This window comes from Artibeus jamaicensis, unplaced genomic scaffold (genome assembly GCF_021234435.1).
Source record: "Artibeus jamaicensis isolate MK-2021 breed Jamaican fruit bat unplaced genomic scaffold, CSHL_Jam_final scaffold_916, whole genome shotgun sequence".
Taxonomy (NCBI): Eukaryota; Metazoa; Chordata; class Mammalia; order Chiroptera; family Phyllostomidae; genus Artibeus; species Artibeus jamaicensis.
The window spans coordinates 40,595,502-40,618,788 of record NW_026522059.1 but is presented as its reverse complement, the minus strand read 5'-3'; the positions used below and the strand labels follow the sequence as shown (position 1 = coordinate 40,618,788).

General features: G+C 35.3%; 1 non-coding gene and 1 pseudogene across 1 annotated transcript; both read left to right on the top strand.

The window, feature by feature from the left end:
- Positions 1-20,072: 20,072 nt before the first annotated feature.
- On the top strand, positions 20,073-22,694 carry LOC119040489 (tigger transposable element-derived protein 1-like; annotated as a pseudogene).
- LOC119040500 (U6 spliceosomal RNA) lies at positions 21,670-21,776 on the top strand. The gene has a single exon (XR_005080874.2). It is a non-coding gene; the product is annotated as a U6 spliceosomal RNA (small nuclear RNA).
- Positions 22,695-23,287: the final 593 nt, after the last annotated feature.

Here is a 23,287-nt window from a genome sequence, read left to right as displayed (position 1 = left end):
TAAAAATCCAGTGGAAATAAAATTTTCAAATTCAGTAAAATAAATTATTGTTAGTAGAGTGGTGGAATTAACTGGGGACTATTTTTTCTGAAGGCTAACTGCCTCTGCTTAAGTAAATAATTCACTACCTAACAAATAAATAAGAGAAACTTATGTTCATTACTAAATATTGTCTGTGAAGTATGAGTCTTGTAATATAGCAAGGTTATACTAAAGAGTGATACATGTAAAAAATGTTGTTTTGATAGATTATTTATTATGTGTGGAGAGTATGAGAATGGGAGCACTTTAAACATGGAACAGCTTCCTTCCAAGTGAACCAGTGATTTTCCCTTCAGTGGAAGGCTTAAACTACTTTTCTAATACATCTGTGGAGTTAGGGTGCCACCTAAACCTCCCTTTCAGATTAGGTGAGAGGGGGTTGGGAACTCCCAGTTCTCCCAAAGACCAGAAACTTTGTCTTATTCTTTACAATGAAGCATTTTTACAGCTATTACTTATATTCTTGAGAGTCTTGATTTGTTCTAAAAGTATTTGGCCAGAGACACAATAATCTGCAAATACAGAAGAAAATGAAAAAGTAAATATGAGAGTAGAGAAACCAAATAATTATTCCTAGCACAACCTAAGTTTAAAAAGAAATAGTATCCATTATTATTATTGGTGTTATTATTGGATAATTATGTAATATTCTAAGAAAAAATTTTTCAAATTATCAATTACAGTCTGGTTACTATATTAAAATAATTTAAAATGTTTCTCTTCCTTTTGAGGCATTTAAGATTAAAATAAAGAATCACACAAAAATTTTGACAGATTTTTAAAGAAACCAGGAATGATATTATTTTCTAAATTATCTTTCAAATATTAAGATAATGATAAAATTTATATTTTTTCTTTACTAATATTTATTATTTATTTGATTGGTATTATTAATTACAGGTCAAATTATCAAGCACTAGAACTTTTTTCTATTCTTATAGGTACATTTCATTGGACATTGGGACCCATTTTATAAATAATGTGTACTTAAGATTTATGTTCTTCTTATAGAACTAGCACTTATTTTTATGTTTTTGCATTATTATAGAGGTTTATAGTTGCTTTACAGTTGCTTTTATGACACATTATGTATAAAATCTATGATTTGTTTGGTACTGAGTATTTGTTTAAGAATAAAACTATGCTTATAACATTCTAATGAGGATATATTATGCAGTTTTGAAGAAGCACTGCTTCTCAGCATGTATTACTGAGTGAAAAGGGATCAGTGTGTTTATTAAGTGAGGTACAAATTATGCCAAAAAATCACATTCTAAGGTACTTTTCCTGGTAACAAAGGTATTTCATATAAACACGTGGCAACTAAAAATGACTTTTTATGAGTCAAAATTAAACAAGATTAAACAATTAAACAAGATTATTTGAAATTTTATTCTCTTAATATATCTTCCATGATTTCATAATGGGATAAGTTTTTGTCCCTAGTCCCCTTACCTCACTGCTATCATCTCCCCACCACCCCAACATGCACTCTGCACACAAACACACTCATAACTATCTTTGTAGATCTGACATAACACAGGGAGTCTTATGTCATAAAACTCAACAGTGGCAGGGAGACAGAGAACCATTAGCCCAATCAGGTAGAGGAGCTTTACTATCAAAAGAATAACTATGACATTTTGCTTATTTTTAAAAATTTTCCCTATGGTTTAGACTGTTGAGAGGTCTCATATTTCTGTACCCTTGACCTTGGGACTTCAAGCTCCTCTTTTCTTCTTGGTCAGCAGTGCAACTAGCTAGAACCTAAAATAATGGGGGTGGGCATGGGGCAGATTAAAAGGGCTAGGGGCTATGGAGTAGAAGAGAAATCCTAAGGAAGACCCCCCCCAGGGAAGAACACAGGATATACCCCTGGAATATAACAGGAAAGTTGTGTCTGTGCATTGAACTTGGAGAAAGATTGAGTGGAATTGTGAAGCTACCCCAGATCATGTCTATTTTATGAATCCACTCTAAATTGGTTTACATTACAGCAGCTGAGCTTAGAAAAATACATAAACACAATTGATTGCAAAACCTTCAGGATTTCTTATGAATTTTGTCTACACAAAGATAAGTCATAATGAATGAAGGATACCCAAAGTGAAATAAAGTAAAGTATTCAGGGAACCAACAGTGACAGGAAGGGAACCAGGAGTCAAAGCAACAATTTGGAACAAAAGGAAAAAAATAAACATTCCATCAGAACAAAATGAAGGAACAAGAATTCAAAAAATTGAAGAGAGACTGACAAACCTCTGGGACAACCTGAAACATTCCAATTATCTGAATTATAGGGGTGCCAGAAGGAAGAACAACAATAAGAAATTGAAACCTTATTTAAACAAATAATGAAGGAAAACTTCCTCAATCTGGAGAAGCAAATAGACTTCCAGGCTGGCCAGGAAGCCCAGAGAGTCCCAAAGAAGCTGGGTCCAAAGAGGAACACACCAAGGCACATCATCATTAACTTACCCAAGATTAAAGATAAACAAAGAATCCTAAAAGAATCCAGAGAAAAGGAGAGAGTTATCTACAAAGGAGTGCCCATAGGCTATCAGCTGATTTCTCAAAAGAGACCTTGCAGGCAAGAAGGGGCTGGAAAGAAGTATTTGAAGTCATGAAAGGTAAGGACCTGCATCCAAGATTACTCTATGCAGCAAAGCTTTCATTTAGAATGGAAGGGCAGATAAAGTGCTTCCTACATAAGGTCAGGTTAAAGGAGTTCATCACCAACAAGCCATTATTATATGAAATGTTAACAGGACTTATCTAAGAAAAAGAAAATAAAAAATACCAACAGTAAAATGACAACAAACACAACTATCAACAAATGAGCCTAAAAGAAAAGAAAAACAATGAAAACAAAAACTAAGCAAACAATCCGAATAGGAACAGAATCAGAGAAATGGATATCCCCCGGAAGGATTTCAGTGGAGAGAGGGAAGGGAGGAATGGTGGGGGGAGGTACAGAGAAGAAGCATAATTAGTGGGCATCGAATAGATGGGGAGAGGAAAAAATGTTATAGAAAACAGAGGACTCAAAAAACTTATGTGTACAACCCATGGACATGAACTAAGCAAGGGAATGGGGGGACAGGGTGGAGGAAGAGTAAAGGTGAAAAAATTGGGAAAACTGTTATAGCATAATCAATAAAAATACTTAAAATAAAATATAAGCCATACTTTCATTCTTCCCTTCTCGTCTCTTGCAATTACCAATGGACCTCTAGTTTTTTACATTGTGGCTGGCAAGAAGAAAACAAAAAATCATAGGTTGGACCAACCAAAAAAGCTTGTTATTGACTGTGTTTTCCTTTAAATAATAATGATCCACTTAAATGTATGAACTATATAAAAAATAGAACCTTAACATACCATAAGATAACATCTTTGCTACTCAGTATTTATTTAGCAACTTAAGTTTGGTCATACATTTATTGTCTAATATTTTTTAAAGATTTTATTTTTTTTTTAGAGAGAGGGGAAAGAAGGGAGAAAGAGAGGGAGAGAAACAATGATGTGTGAAGGAATCATCAGTGGGTTGCCTCTCATATACCCACAACTGGGGGCCTGGCTCACAACCCAGGTGTGTGCCCTAATTGGGGATTGAACCACCAGCAACCTTTTGCTTTTCAGGAAAATCCTCAACCCACTGAGCCACATCAGCTAAGGGTTTAGATATTTTTCTTAAAAATTTAAACTTCTTATTATTTAGTCACTTTTTAATGTTTACTAAGTAGTAGATTCCACATTCTTACTGGCATTTTCTAAAGTCCAACAATAAATCTTTCAAGAACTATTTAAATATGCTTATGTCCAGGAAAATGTATAAGCAAATTCAAAAGTTACTAGTAGTGATTAGAATTAGTAGATTTATTTGAGACCCTTTGAGCATGTTAGGATATATTAGAGAGAGTTGCCATAAGCCAAGTTTGGGATAAGTACAGGTCAAACTATAAAGCAGCTTCTTGAAGAGAAACGACTCATTAGCCAAAGTTAGAGCTACTTAATACTACCTTTTAAAACCTCCTCTCTCCACCCAGCTGTTGCCTTAATTACATAATCAGGTCAATTTTGATGCTCATTTGTAACTTTGCTATCAGGTATGGCCAGATGTTTCATTTAACCTCCCATATACATAAAACACCTGATAAAGTTTTGCAATGCCCTTGTAAACAGCTGTTTGATCTGGAAACTTACTGCTGAAGCAGCTCTACTGATCTGGTCATTCTGTCTACATAATGTCAAAGTAATTGTCTTGATCCTTGGGAAAACTGCTGCTGTAGGTGTTATGAAGTCTTTCATTACAGCATGTTAGATCTCTCTCAAATGGCTAATTAGTCAACACATGTTAAGTCTACCTGACAAGAATTTATTAAGTACATTTAAAATGTACAAAGAAATTGTCGGTCTATTTCTTTTGAGTGTGACAATGTAAGTTGAGAGCATTGTTAAGGCAACTTTATTATATACTTAACATTAAAAAATAATGTTTGACCAGACCTTCCTCTATGGGCATTGAGTTAACAACACTTGTATTCTTTTTCCAGTTTATTAAATACATCTAAGAATAATATTCTTTAAATATTCATATTTTATTAACATAAGCACATTTCCAATATTAGTAATTATTTTATGTGATTAAAATAATTAATAGGATGGCAAAAAGTTGATGCTTAAATTGGTTAAAATGAAATTAAGATAATATTTTAGGTATGTATAAAGTATTCAACATTTCTAAAAGGAAAAATATCTAATCTATAATAAATAAGCTGGCATACACCAAAATCTTAGTAAATGAGTATTTATGGTCTATTCAAATGAAAGCTGACCAAACCCCCTTGTTTTAGATTTCTTGTTTAATGATTCAAAGGTTGAAGTGTTATACAAAATAAGCTGCATGCAAAAAGGAAGAATTATTATAATATTAAATAATTCAGATATTTTGCTCAATATTTGAAAAATCAAGATTCTTTGTTTAAATATTTTTGGTTTAATGAATAATCTATATTTTTATCATGTACGTTTTCCAAATACACATTCCTAAAAATCTTTATATTTGAGGTCTATCATTTTTTCAACCTAAATCGGTTAGCCTTTGTGCCTACATTTTTTACTTTTTGTATGCACAACACTAAACAGACAGAACTTGTTTAAAATGCTTTACAAAGTGCAATACTTAAATATACTTCACTTCCTATTTTGAAAACCACTGAGCTACAATTCCTCATGGGAAAATTTATCCGTGCACCCTGTAAGAAAGCAGAATTTTCTAGGTGATGTCATAGCCAGGCCTTGAGCTCCCGACAAACTTTCCTAGCTATTTCTTGATTTACAAAAGTTTCTGTACTGGGGCTCAATATTTAGAAACTTCTAGAATGTAATATCCAGAGACATAATGTTGCCTAAGTTATATTAAGCTATGGAATGTGATTTAACATGAATTTAAAGGCAATTGGGAACTGAAGCATTACCCACCAGCAATGAGTGACAGTGATGACACTCTCTAAAATGCAGATTCTGCTTGGATGACACTGGGCATGAGTTAGATAAAGAGTAACATTATTGAGCAGTGGAAGCCAGGAGAACTGCTTAGTTGTGCTAAGCAAGAATTTTGAAGCCACTAAAGCTCCATATACATACATGTATGCATGCATATATGTGTGAGCATGTGCTATATTTTATCCAATGGGGAAAATCCATCTTTGGCTTAGATCCTATTTTGCAATTTACTCTCTTTACCAAAATAAGTGGATTAAAAACATTCCTCTCATCACCATCTCAGAGGCCTACCATCACCCATGCGGGGTGATTAAAGCTACACAAATGTAAACAGAAGCCATTCCCCCAAAACGAGCACACAGAAGTAAGCATGTTAAAGAGTAGAAGTAAGCAAAGTCCTCACATCATTCTATTTACATCATCCTGTGCTTGAGATGAGCTTCGGAGAAGTCAAAATTAGAAAAGAGCAAGTGTGAAGGAAGGAACCAGACCAAAACAGGAGGGCTGGGAATAGTCGCCCAAAACGCTTTTAACAGGATGTGAACAATTGAAGACAAATGTGTACCAGATCGGCATATTTCTCATAACTATCCTTGGCTAAGAAATATTTTTCACCAACTCCCAACCAGGGAATATTGGAAATATTTCAAAATCCTCAAGTATCATTATGGCTTGTTGTACATTACATTTAAATCAATTTTGCCCAGTTGTCTTTCCAGAGTATGGATTTAGTAAGTCAAACCTAATTATTTTGTTAATGTTTGGACTCAAGAAATCCTCCAGGTAAGATTGTAAATAAAGCACCGAAGCCAACATTTTGGTGCCCATTGTGATACCAAATAAGAAGCTACCCTGCCAAACTGAATGAGACAGCATGCTGCTCACTACGCCTGCAGCTCTGTGGATTGTCTGCAGACCTTGAGAGGTTGTGCTCAGCTTTGGTGAACTACAGCATTGTCTGAGCCATGATGGAAAGATCTCTTATGGGTTTGCTTTCAGAGTTCCTAATGTATGTTTTTGACTTTTATGGAGACATTATTTTCTTTCGAGAGTATATTAAATTAGAGAAGGTGTTAACGAAATGGCATTCTGAACCAGTTCTAATGAAACCACTCTGATAATACTAGAAAAGGTACTAATTTGAATAGGAAAACTATCATATTTGCTAAAAGTCAGTCATATTACCTTGCAGACACAATTGTGACCATGTCTGATTACAAAGAGTGTGACCTAGTAAGAAAGATTAAAATTATTAAAATTATAATACTCATTTTCATTTGATTAGTGGCTTTTTAGAATACAGTGGTACCTCAGCACTCATTGTTAATTTGTTCCAGAACTTGGGGCAAGTGCCGAAACTAAGAATACTGAGCAAATTTTTCCCATAAGAAATAATGTCATTAGAAATAATTTCACTAAAAACCTATCACAAGAAACTTCTTTCTGTCTATGTTTCAAAATGTTTCTAAAGTGTGACATTGTTCATTAAACAGGTCCACATTTCAGCCTGCTAGAGCTTTGTCTGAATGATACTCTTTCCCTAAGGTTTGAACTAAACCCATCTTCCACAAATTTCTTTTATCAGTGCGCTAGACGCTTCCCCCCTTCCCTCCTCCTCTCCTGAAGAAGTTTCCTCAGCCACTCTCTGTTGCTGCTCCTTTTGAAGTTCCTGCAGCTCCTCAGTGCTGAGTCCTGCTCTGTGCTCCTCCACTAACCCTTCAACATCTTTATCATTGACCTCCAGGCCTCTGACCTTGCCCAGAGACAAACTATGCTCCACCACTGGACTACCAGAATCATCCTCAAAGCCTTCAAAGTCCCTTGGAGTTACAGCTTCTGGCCACAGTTTCTTCTGGGCAGACTTCATAGTCTTGTAAGAGACTGCACACTAGGCCTCACCTATGATAGTAACATAGTGGAGGATATTAAAATGGTCCTTCCAGAACTTTCTGAGTGTGAACCGTGTATCTGAGGTTACTTCAAAACGCCTCTGGAAAAGGACCTTCGTGCTTTGAAGTTGGAAATGACCTGCTGGTCCAGGGGCTGGAGCAGAGGAGTTGTGTTAGGGGGCAGGAACTTCACGGTTATGAAGCTGAACTCCTCCAGTAAGTCATCCTCTGGCCCTGGAGAGTGAGCAGGAGCATTGTCCGTAATTAACAAAGCCCTCAGAGGCAGTTCGTTTTCCTGCAAATATTTTTTCACACTGGGGCCAAACACTTTGTTCATGCACTCTGTAAAGAATTGCCTCGTCACCCAAGCTTTAGTGTAAGTGCTCCGCATCACACTTAACTTGCTTGTTATCATATCCTCTCTCTTGAAAAGTCATGAATTTTCACTGTGATGCACCAGTAGAGGCTTAAGTTTTAAATCCCCAGTAGCATTCCCACCCAACAACGGAGTTAGCCAAGGCCTCTTCCCTGGCAATGCCTTCTCCTCCTGAGTGATGTAAGTTCTGTTAGGTATTTTCTTCCAGAACAAACTAGTCTCGTAGCAGTGAAACACTTGTTGCAGGACAGAACCCTCAGTCTCTACATTCTCCCGAAACCTGGTGACACGGGTTTTGGCAGGTTTAGGGTGAATGTAGAGGCTTTGTTGGCACTGGCTGCCTCTCCCAGCCTCACCACACTAGGAATGCCAGTTCTCTTTGAAAATTTATCAAACCATCCATAATTGTCTTTAAACAATTCAGTGCTCTCACCACTTGTTCCAGGTTTGTCTTGTAACAGATCAGCATGCAGTTGCCTGGCTTTCTTGCAAATTTTTGCCTCACATATGCTATCACGTGCTATTTTTCATTAATCCAGATGTGAAGCAAATTTCCAGCTTGTTTCAGTGTCCATGAATGTTGCTTATTCACAGACTTACACCTTTACCAAGATTTGATGCTTTAACTACTTTATTTCTCACTTTGTCGAGATCGGTGTTCTTGGTATCTTGAACATAAGGGTGATATCAGTCACCCCTGTACCACTTTCATACTTAGCTACAATCTTTTTTTCTTTTCAATTGTGGGTCTTATTAACTGTCTTTCAGGCTTAGTGGTATCACTCTTAACCTTTTTTGTGACCCATGATTAACATTTAAGATTCACAAAAGTACAAGACAGTAATGAAAAATATGTGGGGATTCTGCATGTTCCCGAGCTACTGTGAGACTGGCACACTGACCTCTGTTTTGTTGAGAGAGAGGGTTGCTGAGTGGGGCTCAGGGAGTGAGTGAACAAGCATTTTTTTTCTTGCAGGGGGCAGCATCATGACTCATACAAACTTTAACAATCAGTCCCCTGCAAGCACCCAGTGCTGAGAAATTTTTTCTCAACAAAATGTGATGAATACAGGATTTGATGAGTTCTGAAGCTGAGGAGTACTGAAGTATGACTGCATTAGTAATCAAAATATATCCAAAAAATAAAACAGGGACTGTTCCCAAAACAAAGCTTAATAGCAGAGAGAAGTCATTTAAAGTTCAGAATGAGGATTTCACAGTAACAGCACTAGCAGGTGCCTCATAGTCTCATCCCAGTAATCTACCCAACTGTGTGTTTATAATAAATGTACTTGAATCCTCCTGAAGAACTTTGGCTCTAAAATATTTTTCAAAGCTGCCTAGGGAGTGAAGATGCACCCTGGAGCCAGAGTGCCTGAGTTCAAATCTCATCTCCGCATCTTTCTAAGCTACATGATTTGGAGTCATTTAACTTCTGTGCCTCAGTTCTCTCATTTTAAAATGAGGGAATAATGGCATCTCCTTAGTATAAGAATTAAATATGTTAATAAATGTACGAGCACTTAGAAGATGGCTTGGCACTAATAATAACAATAATGTGTTACTATTGTTATTACATAATAAAAGTCAGCCTCATTTCTTTGTAGCAGTAGTTATTTGTTTCTTCTTGTTAAAATCCAAAATGTTCATTGGAAGCAACCATTGTGTTCAATAGTTTGGGGCTCCATATGTAATAAATATTGCATAAATACAGTTTACTTTGAAAGATTAAAATCTGTTAAGAATATCTTCTATTCTCGAATAGCAGTTACCAAGTAGATATCTTAGAAAGTTTGAGCCATGGTAGACACAGCATCATGGCTGTCCTATTAATTATTATGATTGCTTAAAAATTATAATATTACTATATAGACACCCTGCATAGTAAAAATTTTCTATGTATTTTATTGTTAATATATACATTTCCATTAATAAGATGTGCAGTAGGCAGGATAATAGCTCCTTAAAGATGCCTACATCCTAATCCCCAGTACTTGGCCAAGGGACTTTCAAGATGTGATTGAGTTGAAGATCCTGAGGTGGAAAGATTACCCTTGGTTGTCTGGATTGGTCAAATACAGGAATATGGGTCCTTATAAGAAGGAGGCAGGTATTTCAAAGTCAGAGGGGATGTGATGTCAGAGCAGAGGTTAGAGTGATATGGCTGTAAATCAAGCTAAGAAATGGCAGCAGCTTCTCAAAGTTGAAGGGGAGGGGGCAAGAAATGAATTCTCTCCTAATGCTTCCAGAAAGAACACATACCCGCTAACAGACTTCAGCGCATTGATAAAGAAGCTAAAACCACAAGTTTGAATTTCATTTCTTCATTTGTTTCTGTGGGGTTCTGAGGACATAGACTACTCTCCAAACTCCCAACAATCAAGAAGCTGCTTGATTATTTAAGATCTATTATTTTTTCTGCATGCATTCCCTTAGTACAGAGCTCTGCACAAAACAGACAGTGGATGAGCATTTGTTGAATGAATAAATGTATCTCATATATGTGAAACCCTTGCCAAAGGGCAGGGGTGTCAAACTCATGTTCCCTGGGGACCACATCAGCCTTGTGGTTGCCTTCAAAGGGCCGAATGTGATTTTAGGACTGTATAATTGTAACTGCTCCTTAACAGTTAAGCGAGAGCTTGGCGCTGCCACTGGGTGGAAATAAGGTGCTGGGCCTGATAAAACAAGGTGGAGGGCCGGATTCAGCCTGCGGGGCTTGTGTTTGCCACCTCTGCCATAAGGAAATGACTAAGAGGCTCCAATCAACCATATCTATTCTACCCAGTAGACAATAAATGCATGAATGTGTTATCAATATATTTATAGAGCCTACTACAACATAGGAGACTAAAGTAATGAAATCATTCAACATAAAGTTGCAAAGTAGAAGATCAAAAATTATTTAGTTTCATTTCCTTCTTTCATAGACACTGTAACTGAGGCCTAGACACATGAAAGGGAATTCTTTCTGAATGGGCTGTGTATCTGAGAGGGCTGTGAACTCTGGACTGTGGCTGTTTTCATGCATCTTTGGTTTAAAAAGTCTTCACACACTTTATTACTTTAATGACTGGGTAATATCAAAACAATTAAAAGATACAAGGAAAACTTTGAAGATGTCTTCTGACCCTGAGAAATTAACTGTAAAACTTGGACCCACTAAGCAGAATTCAGCATAGAAATCAGCACTTCATCAAATGTATCTCCATCTCTCAAGAAGTAATAAAATTGGAATGGGTGGCCCACACCTTCACTGTATTCGATGGCAGTAGCATCAGTGATACAGCCCAGTATCATCTCAAACCAAAATTGGGAGCCTTCACAAAAAGCATTATTTAAACCTCTGTAAACAACTAGGAATCTGAGTAAGAATAGAAATCACAGTTTGCTTTCCTTCCACAAAGCAGCTGAAGAATATTATGTTGCTATTTCAATAAGAATAACACTACACTGATAACAGATTCTATTCAAAATTTAATAAAGCATTAGTCCCTTAATCAAAACATGACTATGAAGCTCGGACTGAAGCTGGAAAGCAGAGTAACATGAACAAAAGAGGCAGGGAACTGTGTCTGAATATCAACTCTACAAACAAATAACATTTCATTACAATGCAGCAATTAAAGATGGGAACTTCAAAGCCATTCACAATTTACCTTTGTCAAGCTCATGACCAAGGAAAAGTTTGAATCATGAAATCAAGGCAGGTATGAGGTAAACATCAATCAATCAAATGCCATAACACATGTGTGACTATATATGTTTTTTTTTTTGCTTAGGCTGAAGACATTGTCTACATTATACAAAATTATGTCCAAAGCACATAGATTATAAATATATATGAATAAAATAGTTACCAAAATTTGAAATTACAAGTATAAGTAAAATAACCATTGACTTAAAATTGTATATGTATCTGGTAGAAAACAACTTTTTCCTCTAATTTTGCATGTGTAACGGTTATAGAAACTTTTCCTGGGATCAGACTTCCTAGCTCTAATTCCTGACACTACCACTTAGGGGTTTAGGGCAAGATATTCAAACAAATTTCTCATAGATAAAATTGAAATAATCATAGTGCCTACCTCACAGAGTTTTAAGTACTTAATGAAGTAATGCTGAAAACTATTGCTATTCATAAAATGGAATTAATTGAAAACTTTTAAACATTAAACCTACCCAAGAAAGCTTTATTCCATTGATAAATATATCACCATAGTTCCCCACACTGAACTTGGTTATTCTGATTTATTTCAATCCCTGAATAATGATCTATAAAAGTCATTTACAACCTGAGTCCTGAAATCAGTGAGTATATTTAAAGAGGTTCAATCAGGTTTTAATAACACCATGATAGACTTCAGTTCCATTTTATAAGTTCATTTTCAGGTTCAAACTTATATTAATACTTTTCATTCATAGGGACAGTGAATTTTACTAAATTAAAAAATACAAATATATCGTCATAATGTAGAGTTGTGTTTTGATAGTTATTCAATATCAAAGAGGTGATTTTTTAAATGTTTTTTGGCTTCGATTTTTCTAAAATTGATTTTCTTTTATTTTCTGGGGCTGACCCCCTTAGATGTTAATGTGCTGGTTAGTGGCTTTATGATTTCCCTGCCCTCTGGACTTTCCTCAGGACCTGGGCAAAGACCATAGTCTCTGTAATTTCAGCTTTTGGTATTAGGGCCAATGAAAAGCAGGCTTTGAGTTATCTTAGGCAAGGATCAGACATTAAAGAGATACAGTGGAAAAATGTAAACATGAGCATAGCAAACTCTGCCAGGTATATAGGATACATCAAGTTTGTGAGTCAAGTGGGCCTGAGAGGTCAGATTTAAGCAAGGATTAGGGCCTTCTCACTTTATAAAAGGAAGAGAGCCTGATGCCTGAATATGACAGATGGATAGGCTGCATTCACAAGGGAGATCAGCTCTCCTAGCAGCCAGAATTAAAGGGTATTTGGGGGGAATATCTGGAGTTTTCCTTCTTCCTGTGAGTTTCCCTAAGTGAAAAGCCTGTCTCTCACTTGCTTCAGTCTCACAGGGAGCAACCACATTACATTTTCAACTCTGTGGTCATAGTTGTTCAATTATATGGTGATAGGCATTTTAGCTGTTCTGTCTCCACGTCTCCTCACTAGGCTTTTCAAATTCTCATTAACTATTTGACCCAATACCATCCCTTCTCTGGATCTCACTGTTCTTTCCTAGGCAGAGTGGTATAGAGTTGCTTTTTTCAAAATTAACCCTGTCTATATTCCACTTCTCCTGGGTTTGTTGTTTGTAAGATGATTCATCCATTTAACTATTCAGTCAGTCAGTCCCTCATCCACCCATTTATTTAATAAAAAGTGCATAATCCTATAGGCCAGTCACTTCCCTGAGTGCTGAAGAGGTACAGAGAACAACACAACATCCCTACTCTGTCCTGGTGACCTTCTAGTGACAAGACAATACAACAGAGAAAGCAAAGGGCCACTTACATTGAGTGGTTAGAAAAGGCCATGTTGAGGAGGTTTATTCCTTTGCTAGGGCTATCATAACAAAATACAGCATACTGAGTGACATAAAACAGAAGTACTTTTTTCTCATAACTCTGGAGGCAAAAAGCCTAAAGTCAAGGTGTTTGGCAGGGTTGGTTTCTTCCAAGGTTTCTCTCCTTGGTTTGCAGATGGCTGTCTCCTCAGTGTCTTTCCTCTGTGTAAGTCTGTGTCCTGATCTCTTCTTATAGGCACACCAATCCTATTTGATTAGGTCTCACCACAATGACCTCCTCTTAACTTAATAATCTTTCCAAAAAATCTATCTACAAGTATAGTCAATGTTGTAGATTGAATTGTACCCTTAAATTTTAAATATCAAAATCCTAACTCACAATGTGATTATTTGTGAAGATAGAGTCTTTCAGAAGACAATTAAGGTTAAATAAATCATAAGATTAGGACCCTAATCCAATAGGTTGGTGTGCTTATAAAAAGAGGAAGGACACTGAGGATGTACACACACATAGGAAAGACCATGTGAGGACACAGCAAGAATATGGTTGTCTTCGAGCCAAAGAGAAAGGTGTCAGGTAAAACCAAACTTACTTACATCTTCATCATGGACTTCTAGCTTTCATAACTGTGAAAAACTAAATTTATGTTGTTTAAACCACCCAATCCATGGAATTTTGTTATGGAACTCCTAACACACTAATATAGTCAGTTCTAAGGTACTTGGGATTAGGGTTTTAACATATGAATTTGAGGAAAGCAAAATTCAGACCATAGTACATAGTTATATTTCAACTAATGAGGAAGTGAAACCAGTCTGACAAAGACTATCACACAGTGCATGAAGGGTCTGAAGGCAGGCATGAGTACCCATCAAAAGCAAGATGGTACATCTAGAAATCCAGTGTTCCTAGAGCAAAATAAATAAGGGAAGAATGGTAGGTAAGAAGGTCAAGTTTGAAGGTAAAGCCAGATCATATAGAACCATACGGAGCATGGCAATAAGTCTGAATCTCATTGAAATGGCGGGCAATCTTGGATGGCTTTCAATAGATCAGAGCAGGATTGTAGATAGGCTAAATAGAAAATGCCAAGAATACTTAGGAGGGAATGGAAAAAATGCATGACATATAATGAATTGTGAGAAAGAATAGAGACAAAAAGAAATAGATGGACTTAAGATATCTTTTGGAGAAAAAAACTAAAAATTCACTGATGAATTAGATATTAGGGATAAAGGGATGGGCTGATTCACAGATCATATGCAGATTTTTGCCTTGAACATGTGGGTGGATAATAGAGTATTGTATTGTGATGAAGAAGACTAAGAAAGAAAAAATTGTTGGAAAGGGTGGGAGATAAGTATTTCTGTTCAAGTTGTTAAGGATAATCATGTAAACATTTCTTAGTGACTCAACTGACAAAATCACTTTTGGGTTTGTAGTTGAGTTGTTTTGTTTTTAGCAAACAACTACTTCCAGAATTATGAGACACATTATTGGTAACTACCTTTGAAAATGTTATTTTAGTTCAAATCTTATTTTAAATTTTATCCTCTATTGCTTTTATTTCATTGTATCCACAATTTTGGGTGGTGTTCTGAAAGAGTAATTCCCATATGTAACTTTGTTCCTATGAAAAAGTAATTTTTAGATCACATGGTTCAAAACTAATTTTCAGGAAGAAAAACTAGGCTTGTTTAGATTAATGAATCACATATATAAGTTATAATTGTGTACATAAAATTAAATATACAATGATCCTCATATAGAATGCAGTCACCTTTAATAATATTTGATATGATACTAACAGAAACCCATTTTTATAGTACTTTATCATAATTAGATTTATTCTGTAACTTTCTTTAAAGTACTCTTCTGAAGATAACAAAGAACTGAAAAAAGTAAGAAAGTAATGCAATTGGCTGACCAACTGTGGGAAGTAAAATGGACTATCTAAATTTTCTTTCTCTGTAGTAATAAATGCAAAATAAAAGTCTACTTTAAATTAAGAAAAAATAATAATATCTGGTGTGAAACAGACATTGGAGGTACTATCCATCATTTAAAAGTGCATTCTGGTCCTGGCTGATGTAGCTCAGTAGACTGAGCCCGGGTCTTCAAACCAAACAACTGCGGTTTGATTGCCAGTCAGGGAACATGCCTGGGTGGCAGGCATGTTCCCTGTAGGCCAGTTCCCAGGAGGGGATGCACGAAAGGCAAACATACATTGATTTTTCTCTCCCTCTCTCCTTCCCTTCCCCTCTAAAGATAAATAAATAAAATCTTTAAAAAATTAAAAAGTGCATTCTGTTAAAGCACTATATAAATCTGCTTCATTTTTAAATGGTGCTTATATTCATCTTCTTTCCTAGCATCTCTCTTCAATTTTCTCTTGAATTTTTAAATAAGTTTTAATTTGAGGAAAAGTAGTCATAGGTACGTCGAAGAAATAGTGAGCATTTACACTGAAGGAGACAGGGAGACACTGAGAAACTGATGGGTGATATGGTCACATTCACATTTTAGATGAACTTTTCTGGGTGCTGTGGAGAAATGACATAAAAATGAAAATATGGCAGCAGGGTTATGAGTGAGAGAGCTGTGCCAACAGGGCAGGACAAGGAGAAGTAACCAAGGAGGACCTCAACTAAGGCAGGTGGTGGGGCAAAGAAGAAAAAAGCTTTGAAAGAACATATTTTTCCCCTACTTCAGCTGGTGGCATAATCTAATATCTCCTCACTCAAACTAGAAATTCAGCAATGGGTCACCTGGTACTGCTAACTCTGTGTGAAAAATAAGAAGACCATGCTAGAATAGGTACATTAAATGGTTAATCTTATGTGTCAACATGAGTTAACAAAGAGCCGAGACTATTTCTGGTGTGCCTATGAGGGAGGGTGTTACTGTGTAAGATTTGCATGAGAATTAGTAAACTCAGTGAAATAGATTTCCCTCCACAGTATGGATGGCAATATCTGATCCATGAAGAGCCAGAATTAAAGAATTTAAGAAATTTTCCCATTTTCTCCTGCCTCACTGGTGAACTGGGACATCTCACCTTGTCTTCTTCTGTCCCAGAATTAAGATTTACACCATATGATCTCACCTTCAACAGGAAGCTAAAGAACAAAACAAACAAGCAAGCAGAATAAAAACAAAGACACTGAAATAGAGGACAGGGGGACAGTGACCAGAGGGGAGAGGGAAGGGAATTTAAGGGGAAAAAAGGGGAGGGATTTGGAGGAACAAATAGGAAGGACACAGGGAAGAGAACTAAGGGGGGTGGGAATGGGAGGGAAGTCGGGAGCACCGGGTGGGGGCGGGGGGCTGGGATGGTAGAAATAGACAAAAAACTGTACTTGAAAAATAACTAAATAAAATTTAAAAAAAAGATTTACACCATATGCTCCCCTGGTTCCCAGGCTTTCAGATTCCCTTTTAACAATACCACTAGTTTTCCTGGGTTTCAGCTTTCAGATACATTTTTGTGAGACTCTTCAGTCTTTATAATCATGTGAGATTATTTATATATATATAGAGAGAGATATAGATTAGATATATAGATATAGATAGGTATTTGCATCTGTATCTCTGGAGAACTTTGACTAATAGGTGGGAGTGAAAGTAATTAATTATTCTTTTGAACAAGATGAGCTTGAAGTGTTTGTGGATGTCCAAGAGAAGATGCTGTTAGAATCTTATGAAAGAGGTCAAAACTAGAGAAACAAACTTTGAATTCATTGGCCATAATCAGTAGCTGAGTCCCTATCATTATGAAATTGTCAGGAGAGGTCAAGAAGACTTAGAAGAATGCAGGTCCAAATACAGAATGTGGGAAAACATCAACATTTAAGTAGTGAGCAAGAAGCAGCAAAACATCTGGAGCTACTTTTTTTGTCAATAAATATGGCACATATAAAATCTCAATTAATTAACTTTCATAATAGATTATAAAACAGAGAGGGGAGAAACTTTGTGATATAAAACCTGAAGATTCTAAAAGTACGATTTGGTGGAAATTGCTATTGTCTTCAAGGAAATTTTATTCTATCTTGGTTCTAACATCAGCCCTAAAATCAGTACTAGAATACCACTGGAGAAAAAGAAAATGCACACACACATACACACTCTGTGGGAGCAGGTTCAGCAAGTATCTAAAACTGCAGCAGGAGTTCACCTACATTAATATCATCATAGGCATTTTAAAAATGTGGTTCTGTACAGAATTCTTTAAGGTGCTTTGTGCATAGACCATTAGTAATCAAATCACCTAGAGTATACAGGAATCTGCAAGTTTCAAGAAAAGAAATAATGAAACAGTTTTGTTAACATATATTTAACAATTTGAAATGTAAGACTATGATGTCTGTAAAAATTTCCAAATGTATTGAATAATCATTCATCATTAAGTGTTGTGCATGCACTTTCAAGCACTGTGCTGGTATTTACTTTTAATCTTGGAAGACATGTCTTTTCTCATTATTTTCATGACATATTAGTTGATTTTTTATTTTTCTTATTATTACTGGGTTTCTTTAAATTCTTGATTCCCCAATCTAAATTAATGGTTCAAAACTGATTCATCGAAGCATTAAAAAGTATTCATGAAATAATAATGTAAATATAGTTACTCAGGTTAATGTTTTTACATATAATAGTAAACAGAACTATAAGAAAAATATAAAATGTGAATATGCAAATATGATTATTTCATACATGCATCCAAAAATAAGAGTGCAGTGAGAAAATTAAGATAATAAATACATGAGACTTTCTAGCTTTACTTCTGGCATCTAGATGATTGTCTGTTATAAAACTGTGACAATTATGGCATGAAGCTATTATGTTATTTTCATGCTATTTTCAGAGGGAGTATTGTTACTGTTCTAGTAAATTATTTTTTTAAAAAATGAGTATGGAAACAAGGCTAATTTTTTAAAATATTGTATAAAAATCAAGTATAAGTCATTAATTTTGGTAAATTTGTGAGAACAGTCACAAAGATTGCAACAAGTGATATGTCAAGAAAATGTATAAGAACCTGTTGTGATGGGAGAGCTGGGGGAGATACTGCTCAAAGTTTGTGAGCAGAAGCTTGGCTCACACAGTTGGAGCACAATGGGAAGAGTCACAGCAGGAGAACAAGCCAAGCATTCAGTTTTAAGTGGAGTCAGTTGTTCCCGCCTGGCGACTTTCTTAGGAACCCAGGTCCTGAAGATGAACACATGATGAAGAAACCAGGAAGATGGACTTGCATTTGCATTATTTTAAACAGAAGCAACTTATTGTAAAGACTGAATGACAACATATGTTGAATGACTTCAGGGAATAGGGAACTCCAAAACACTGTCCCCTCCACACAAGTAGGAAATAAACTGGCAATAACAGTTAAAACTAATTAGTTTATCAAACTAATGAGAAATCTTTAAACTAATCAAAAGTTTACAGCAACCAGGTGAATGATTGTACAAGAACAAAAGAGCTTAATCTCTGTTTTAAAGAGAAATTGTGTCAAATCATTAGCTGTTTATCAAGCTAACGGAAAGGAAATGTATGTGGCCATATAAAACGAACAAAATAGACTTTAGCAAATAAGTTCATAAAAACTACTAAACAAATAAACAGTAACTATTTCAACAACCAGTAACATAAAAGATCTAGGAAGGAATAAAAATCTAATCCCTAGATTTCTCATATTATAATATTCAAAGTGTTTAATTTTACCAAAATGTTAGAATGCATATAAAATATGGCTCATACACAGGAAAAATGAATAGAAACTGTCCTTGAGGAATCCCAGACATTGGACTTAATAAACAAAGACTTAGAATGAAGTATTTTAAGTGTACTCAAGGAGCCAGAAGAGACCATGTACAAAGAACTAAAGAATATAATGTAAATGCTGTATCAGCAAATAAAGAATATCAATAGATATAAATTATAAGAAATAATCAAATACAGATCCTAGATCTAAAAAGTATCATAACTGAAATAAGAATTTCACTAGACAGCTTCGACCTTGAATTTCAGCTGGCAAAAAAAATAATCACTGCACTTGAACTAAGCCAACTGAGGTTAGTAAGTCTGAGAAACACAAAGATAAAAGAATAAGAAAAATCAACAGAATTTAAGAGACAGGTAGGACCTCATAAAGTGTACCATCATAAGAATAATGGAAATCTTAGTGGAAGAGAAAAGGGAAAATACATTTGAAGAGTAATTGCTGAAAACTTCCCAAACATGATCCATACCAAGACAAATTATAATTAAACCATCAAAGCCAAACACGAAGAAAGAATCTGGAAAGAAGCAAGAAAAAAAAACAGATTCACTATGTACAAGGAATCTTTGATTAGAATAACAGCTAACTTCCAATCAGAAAACATGGAGGATAGGAGATTGTATGATGATATATTCAAAGTCATGAAAGGAAAAAAAGCCATGTTAATAATTCTATATCCAGCAAAACTATCCTTCAAAAAATGAAGAGATATCCCCATGTAAATAAAAAAAAAAAAGGAAAAGTTCATCACTAGTAGACTTCCCTCGGGAGAAATGCTAATGTAAGTCTTTCAGGCTAACAAAGCTTGAATCCTTTTTGAAGAAATAAAGAAAATCATAAAGGTAACTATATAGGTAAATATAAAATCAGTAGTACTGTGTTTTTAGTTTGTAACTCACCCATTTTTTCTATATAATTTAAAATACAACTACCTAGATAATATTTAGAAATCCATGCTGACAGGCAAACAATGTTCAAAGAGGTAATTTATTATAATAACAACAAAAAGGGAGTTTAGAACTTTATCAGAGAAATATTTGTATACTCTTGCATCTAATTTCAATGAGGCATTAATTCAAAGCAGATCATGTTATAAATTAAATTATTAATTGCATTAAAATATTAATGGGCAACTACTAAGAAAATATCTTAAAATATATAACAAATAAATAAATCAGAAGGGAGTAAATATGGAGCATTAGAAAAAATCAATTAATCACAAAGGAAGGCAGTACTACAGGAACTAAGGAACAAAATGATATGACATAGGAAAAACAAATAGCAAAATGATAGAAGTTCCTTATTAGTAACAACTTCAAGTGTAAATGGATTAGAATCTCGAATTAAAAGGCAAATATTGACAGATGGTTTTAAAAATTAATCTAACAGTAGGTCATCCACAAAAAAATTCAGTTTAGATCCCAAAACACAAATAGGTTGAAATAAAAAGAGAAAAAATGACAATTTATGCAAACAGTGCCCAAAAGGCTGGAATAGTTAATATTAGATACAAGATACTTTATGACAAATATTGTTGTGAAAGATAGAAGGACATTATATAATAATAAACTGTCCATTGTATCAAGAGAATATAACAATTGTAAATGTGTCTTACCTAACACAGTCCAAAATAACACAAACTGATAGGAAAAATTCAAAGTTCAACAAAATAGCCTTATTGCTGATACAAAGAAAGTTTTATATCAGCAACGGTCTGGATGGAAAAGCAAACCAACCACAACTTTCCCCTATACTAAATGATAATTTAGAGCAAGGTCTTAACTCTGTTCAATTCTATGAAGTCTACACCAGGTGTGGAAGCTCAGAAAAAATGTTTGAAAATAGCAGTTTTGGGTTCACAATGTCTAAGGACAGAATCTTTCTCAAACGTAACATAAAAATGAAAGGAGAAGCATCAAGTGCTAATATAGAAGCTGCAGAAGGTTTTTCAGAATATTTACCCAAGATAATTAGTGAAGGTAGTTACACTAAAGCACAAATTTTTGAAGTACATAAAACAGCATTACAGTTGAAGAAGATGCCTTCTAGGACTTTTGTAGCTGGCAAAGAGATACCAACGCTTGGCTTCAAAGCTTCAAAAGACAGGCTGATCTGTCATTAGGGGCTAATGCAGCTGGTGACTCTAAGTTAAAGTCTATGCTCCTTTACCATTCTGAAAATCCTACAGATGTTAAGAATCATGCTAAATCTACTCTGCCCGTGCTCTATAAATGGAACAAAAAAGCCTGATGAAAATACATCTGTTTACAGCATGGTTTACTGAATATTTTAAGCCCACCTTCTATTGCTCAGAAGAAAATAATGTCTTTTAAAAACATTACTGTTCATTGACGATGCTCATGGTCACCCAAGAGCTCTGATGAAAATGAACAGTAAGATTAATCTCTTTTTCACATCTGCTAAGATAACATTTGGTAGCCCACGTGTCAAGGAGTAATTCCAACTTTTGAGTCTTATTACTTAAAAATCCATTTTATAAAGCTATAGGTACTATAGATAACGCTTCCTCTGTTGGGTCTGGGCAAAGTCAGTTGAAAACCTCTGGAGTGCTCATTTTGGCAGTACATATACTAAAATTGAAATGATGCAGAGAAGATTAGCATGGCCCCTGCACAAGGATGACACCCAAATTCATGAAGCGTTTCATATTTTAAAAAAACACCTTTGGAAAGGATTCTCCAGTCTAGATGACATTAAGAACATTTGTAATTCATGGAAAGGGGTCAAAATTTCAATGTTAACAGAAGTTTGGAAGAAGTTGATTCCAGCCCTCATAGATAACTGAGCATCTCAAGACTTCAGTGGAAGAAGTAACTGCAGATGTTGTGGAAATGGCAAGAGAACTAGAATTAAAAGTGGAGCCCAGCCATGGCTGGTGTAGCTCAGTGGATTGAGCACGGGCTAAGAACCAAGGGTCACCTGGTTTCATTCCCAGTCAGGGCACATGCCTGGGTTGCAAGCCAGGTCCCCAGTGAAGAGTACACAGGAGGCAATTACACATTGATGTTCTCTCCCTCTTTCTCCTTCCCTTCCCCTCTCTCTAAAAATAAATAAATAAAATCTTTATGGAACAGAAAAAAAAGGAGTATACAAGAGTATTTTTTAAAAAATAGAACCTGAAGATGTGACTGAATTGCTACCATGTAATGATAAAACTTCTATGGATAAGAAATTTCTTCCTATAGATGAACAAAAGGAGTGTTTTCTTATGATGGAATCCATTCCTGGTGATGATTCTGCGAAGATCATTGTAATGACAGGAAGGGACTTAGAATATTACATAAATTTAGTTGATATAGCAGTGGCAGGGTTTGAGAGGATTGACTTCAATTTTGAAATAAGTTTTACTGTGGGTAAAATGCTACGAAAAAGCATCACAAGCTACAGAGAAATGTGTCCTGAAAGGAAGTGTCAATCAGTGCAGCAAACTTCATTATCGTATTGTGAGAGATTGCCCATAGCCATCCAGCCCTCAGCAACTGCTACTGATCATCAGCAACCATCAACATCAAGGCAAGACCCTACTCCAGCAAAGAGATTACAGCTCACTGAAGGTTCAAATAATGCTTAATGTTTTTTAGGAACAAAATATTTTTTTACTTTAGGTATGTTCATTTTTTAGACATAATATTATTACACACCTAATAAACTATAATATAAACATAATTATTCTGTATACTGAAAAACCAAAAAAATGTGTGATTTGCTTTGTTGCAGTATTTGATTTATGGCAGTACTCTAAAACCCAGACCAATATATCTCTGAGATATGCCTGTATTTGCTTATGCTAAACATTTGCTAAACATATGTCTTTAACAAGATGAAACTAGAGTTCAGGTAAAGACTTTCATTTATGAATAAGCTTACCTACGTTCATGGGTGTGTGTGTCTAGTGGTACCATAAATTTGTTACTAACTCCTCTATTCATATCAGCTCCAACCATCTCCATATCCTCTATGATCACTTTCTATTTAAGAAATCATCATAAAATAGATGGGGAGAGATTAAGAATGGTATAGGAAACAGAAGTCAAAGAATTTATATGTACAACCCATGGACATGCACTAACAGGGGAATGCTGGAGGGTTGGGGATGTAGGGCAGAGGGTGAGTAAAGGGGAAAAATTGGGAAAACTAATAGCATAATCAATAAAATATACTTTA